The sequence below is a fragment of the Gekko japonicus genome, unplaced genomic scaffold (assembly GCF_001447785.1).
Source record: "Gekko japonicus isolate JY-2015 unplaced genomic scaffold, Gekko_japonicus_V1.1 scaffold1553, whole genome shotgun sequence".
Lineage (NCBI taxonomy): Eukaryota > Metazoa > Chordata > Lepidosauria > Squamata > Gekkonidae > Gekko > Gekko japonicus.
The window spans coordinates 392,837-398,066 of NW_015160257.1; positions in this window are offsets into that span (position 1 = coordinate 392,837).

Here is a 5,230-nt window from a genome sequence, read left to right on the forward strand (position 1 = left end):
TGCAGAGCTGGAAAGGGGTACAGATTGCTTTACAGTCAAACCGATTCATTAAGCAGCGGGAGAAGAAGAGCGCTGGAGCAAACATCCCTCAATCCAGCCTCACCGGCTGGGTTCAAAGATGTCGCTTCTCTTGCAGCCGCTCGGCGCTCCCACGTGGGACGGAATCTTGGCCTCCGTCCACCTGCTTTGGTCTTTTTTTAGACCCTCTCCTTGCCCCTTCCCGGACGGGCTGCTGTTTTAAACCCGGCTCTGGCGCACACGATCCTGTGCGGATGCCAGCGAGCGAACAGGTGCTTCTGCCGGGTGATTTATCTGGGGGCCGGCTCCCGTGCAAGCCCCTTCCCTCAAACGCTGCCTCTGGAGCGAGAGTTGGTGGCGGGCCCTCCTGCATGTCGCTCGGGGGGGGGGGTGTCCAGTGGACGGAGCCCCCTTCCCGGGGGGGCTCCTCCCCTCTTGCCTTTCCTGCCCCTCTGCCCAGTGATGCAGCCTGGCCCCACCCAGCCCCATCCAGGGGGAGGAAGGTGGCAGGAGCGGTGTGGGGTCTCCCCGAGCGTCTCAGCCTTTCCCGTCTGCAAGTTCTGGCCAAGGAGAAGTCCAGCCCTCTTCTGGCCAGGTGACCGCGGGAAGCGCCATGCCCGTTTTGCAAAAGAGTCTCCAAAGACCCTCCAGTGGTCTCGGTGCTAAAAGGAAGAACCTCGGTTCCAGTCAGGGGTAAGTCAAACCCTTTCTCTGGTGTGCTTTGGAGGCTGGTGAGGGGACCTGCGACTGAGCGTTTCCAAATATCTCCCCGAACAGCTCTAAAGAAAAGTGGGCCAGGGCGCCCGCCAGGGAAGTGACTGTGGAAACAGATGTGAGACACACCCCTTGACTGGACGATGCCCCAGGAATGGGCAGCGGACGAAACACCCTGTGTCTCCACCCGGACCAGAGGCAGCCTTGAGTTGCCACGTTTAGCTGCCCCCTGACATTTTAACATTTTTGTTTTGCAGTGGCGGGGCTGCCTGTCGCCTTTCTCCAGGGCATTGTCCTGGGTATGTCAGTGGGGAAGAAGAAGAGGAGGAGATTGGATTTATACCCCATGGCCCTTCACTACCCAAAGGTGTCTCAGAGCGGCTTCCAAACTCCTTTCCCTTCCCCTCCCCACAACAGACACCCTGTGAGGCAGGCGGGGCTGAGAGAGCTCTTGACAGAAACGGCTCTTTTTCAAGAAGAAGAAGAAGAGATTGGATTTATACCCCGCCCTTCACTACCCAAAGGTGTCTTAAGCGGCTCACAGACTCCTTTCCCTTCCCCCTCCCCACAACAGACACCCTGTGAGGTAGGTGGGGCTGAGAGAGCTCTTGACAGAAACGGCTCTTTTTCAAGGACAGCTCTTGTCAGAACTACGGCTTGCCCAAGGTCATCCAGCCAGGTGCAAGTGGAAGAGTGGGGGAATCTAACCCAGTTCTCCCACATTAGAGTCCGTGCACTTAACCAAACTAGCTTACCATCTCATTTCCCTTCCCCTCCCCAAAACAGACACCCTGTGAGGTAGGGGGGCTGAGAGAGCTCTGACAGAACTGTCCTTGAGAGAACAGCTCTGAAAGAACTATGGCTTGCCCGAGGCCATCCAGCCAGGTGCAAGTGGAGGAGTGGGGGAATCAAACCCGGTTCTCCCAGATCAGAGTCCACGTACTTCACCACTACACTTAGCTGGCTCACAAGGGGTCTGTGCTGAGTTGGGGAGCAGTGGGGTCCCCGCCTGCCTTCACTGGCCTTCCGCCACTCAGATCCGGAAGGGATCCCTGCAGCTACATGTGGTGATGGGACCTTTCCATACCCAGAACCATCCATGTGCACGGGTATTAAATGGCTTAAGCAACGGGAGAGAGGGGGCTGCCCCGAAGAGCTTACACAGTGCAAAACGTAGGCGTGGGGGAAGAGGTGAAGGAGGGAAGGGGGTGGTGTGGAACGGGCTCACCTGGTCAGTCAAGCACCATCAAGAGAGCCAGAGGGTCTTGAGGCACCTCGAAGGACTAACCAAATCACAAATGCTTCTGCTGTAGTATGTTTGCAAGTCCATACGTTGTCACTTGGCCTGACATGGTGTAGTGGTTAGGAGCGGAGGACTCTAATCTGGGAGAACCGGATTTCGTTCCCCACTTGCACCTGCTGGAGGACCTTGGGCAAGCCGCAGCTCTCTCAGAGCTCTCCTTGAAAAAGAGCAGTTTCTGTCAAGAGCTCTCTCAGCCCCACTGACCCCACAGGGTGTCTGTTGTGGGGAGGGGGAGGGAAAGGAGTTCCTACGCCGCTCTGAGACTCCTTCCGGTAGTGAAGGGCCATGGGGTATAAATCCGATCTCTTCTCTCTTTCGTTTTTGTTGTTTAGAATTCTTTGAGGCTAAAGCAGAAAACTGGAAGATGGGCTGCAGCCCTCCCCCTTTTGTAGGCATGCCCAGGCCAAGCCCCCTCCCTGCATTTCCTGCACTGTGCAGGGGGTTGGACTAGATGACCCTGGAGGTCCCTTCCAACTTTATGATTCTACAATTCCCTTCCCATTTGGGTGCCAGGGGATCACTTTGCAAGGCTAAATTTGTGCTAAATTTGGCCATGAAGCCGAATTAACTAAGACCCAGAAGAATCTGGGGTGGGGAATTATGGTTGCCAACCTCTGGGTGACACCTGGAGATCTCCCGCTGTTACAAAGGTGGGATTTGATACAGGCTGTGGAATTCAGCATTCTGAAACCCTACTGCGACTTTAAGAAGAGGGGGAAGAAGAAGCACGCTTCCGCCTCTTATGGCCACAGTGATAGTCTTGGAACCACGAGAAAGACAGGCACTGAAGATGGAAACGCTTCGTGAAATGTGGATTGGGTTTCCAACCTACAGGGGGTGGCTGGCTGGAGATCTCCTGGGATTACAACTGATGTCCAGGCGACAGAGATCAGTTCCCCTGGAGAAAATGGCCACTTTAGAAGGCAGACTCTATGGCATTGTGCCTCATTGCAGTCCCTCAGAAGAACGTAAGAGAAGCCATGTTGGATCAGGCCAATGACCCATCCAGTCCAACACTCTGTGTCACACATTGGCCAAAACCCAGGTGACCTCAGGAGGTCCACCAGCGGGGCCAGAACGCCAGAAGCCCTCCCACTGTTGCCCCCTCCCTCGAGCACCAAGAAGACAGAGCATCCCTGCCCCAGACAGAAGAACATAAGAGAAGCCAGTGTTGGATCAGGCCAAATGCCCATCCAGTCCAACACTGTTCTGGGTCACACAGTGGCCAAAGCCCAGGTGCCCTCAGGAAGTCCACCAGTGGGGCCAGAACTCCAGACGCCCTCCCATTGTTGCCCCCCCAAGCACCAAGAAGACAGAGCATCACTGCCCCAGACAGAGTGTGCCATCTATACCTTGTGAAGAGAAGAAGAAAAGAAGAGACGAGAAGAGGTTGGATTTACATCCCGCTCTTCACTCGGAGTCTCAGAGCAGCTTACAAACTCCTTTCCTTTCTCCTTCCCACCACAGACAGCCTGTGAGGCAGGTGGGGCTGAGAGAGCTCTGACAGAAACTGCTCTTTTTCAAGAACAGCTCTGACAGAACTACGGCTTGCCCAAGGTCATCCAACCAGGTGCAAGTGGAGGAGTGGGGGATCAAACCCGGTTCTCCCAGATTAGAGTCCGCGCACTTAGCCACGACACCAAATTGAGAGAGCTCTTTTGAGGACTGTCCTTGAGAGAACAGCTCTGACAGAACTATGGCTTGCCCAAGGTCATCCAGCAGGTGCAAGTGGAGGAGCAGGGAATCAAACCCGGTTCTCCCAGATTAGAGTCCACGCACTTAACCACTACACCAAACTGGCAGAAGAAGAAGAGGAGGAGGAGGAGATTGGATTTATACCCCACCCTTCACTACCCAAGGGAGTCTCAGAGCGGCTTCCAAACTCCTTTCCTTCTCCTCCCCACCACAGACACCCTGTGAGGTCGGTGGGGCTGAGAGAGCTCTGAGAGAACTGCTCTTTCAAGGACAGCTCTTATCAGAACTACAGCTTGCCCAAGGCCATTCAGCAGGTGCAAGTGGAGGAGTGGGGAATCAAACCCGGTTCTCCCAGACTAGAGTCCGCGCACTTAACCACTACACCAAACTAGGGAAGGAAGGGACCTCTGCCATAGAGTCCACCCTCCAAAGAAGAAGAGACGAGATTGGATTTATACCCCATGGCCCTTCACTACCCAGAGAAGTCTCAGAGCGGCTTCCAAACTCCTTTCCCCTCCCCTCCCCTCCCCTCCCCACAACAGACACCCCGTGAGGTAGAAGAAGAAGAAGAAGAGATTGAATTTATTCCGCATGGCCCTTCACTACCCGAAGGAGTCTCAGAGCGGCTTATAAACTCCTCTCCCTTCCCCTCCCCACAACAGACACCCTGTGAGGTAGGTGGGGCTGAGAGAGCTCTTGACAGAAACGGCTCTTTTTCAAGGACAGCTCTTGTCAGAACTACGGTTTGCCCAAGGTCATCCAGCAGCTGCGAGTGGAGGAGCGGGGAATCAAACCCGGTTCTCCCAGATTAGAGTCGGCGCACTTAACCACTGCACCAAACTGGCTAAAAGCCACAGAGGGACCTCTGAGCCATATGTCTCTCCAATCCCCTCTTGAAGCTGTGCTTTTAACTGCTGCCGCTTCCTGCGGCAGTGAATCCCACCTGTTCATTACTCTTTGATTACCCTCCCCTCCCCAAACCCCAACCTCCTCAGGCTCCGCCCCCAAAATCTCCATGTATTTCTCAAAACAGAGCCGGCATCCCCAGCCGCCACAGTGAAAAGAGGCCAACCTGTGCTAACAGCCACCAGCGTACAGCCAGCTGGGTGACCTTGGGTCAGTCACAAGTTCTAACCTCCTAAAGAAGTTTAGAAAACTAATAGAGCGTCAAAAGTTAAAAACATAAGTAAGTGTACACAGGGGTCATTTCGTAGAAAAAGAGGTGCAGGAGCTTATTTGCATAACTCATTAGCGTAACGTATTTGCATAGGACACACCCCCTGACATCACCGGAAGTGTGTCAGAAGGCAACACCCACCGCTCAGGCTCCACTGGACTGTTGTGCAGAGCTGTCCTCTCAGAGGAGGGAGAGCTTGTACCTGAATAAACCTTGGTCTTAAAGGTGCCACTGGACTGTTTTGGATTGCTAGCTATTGGGCAGGGGGGGAACGTGCAGATCTGTCCTTGCAGAGGAGGGAGAGCTTGTACCTCTATAAGACT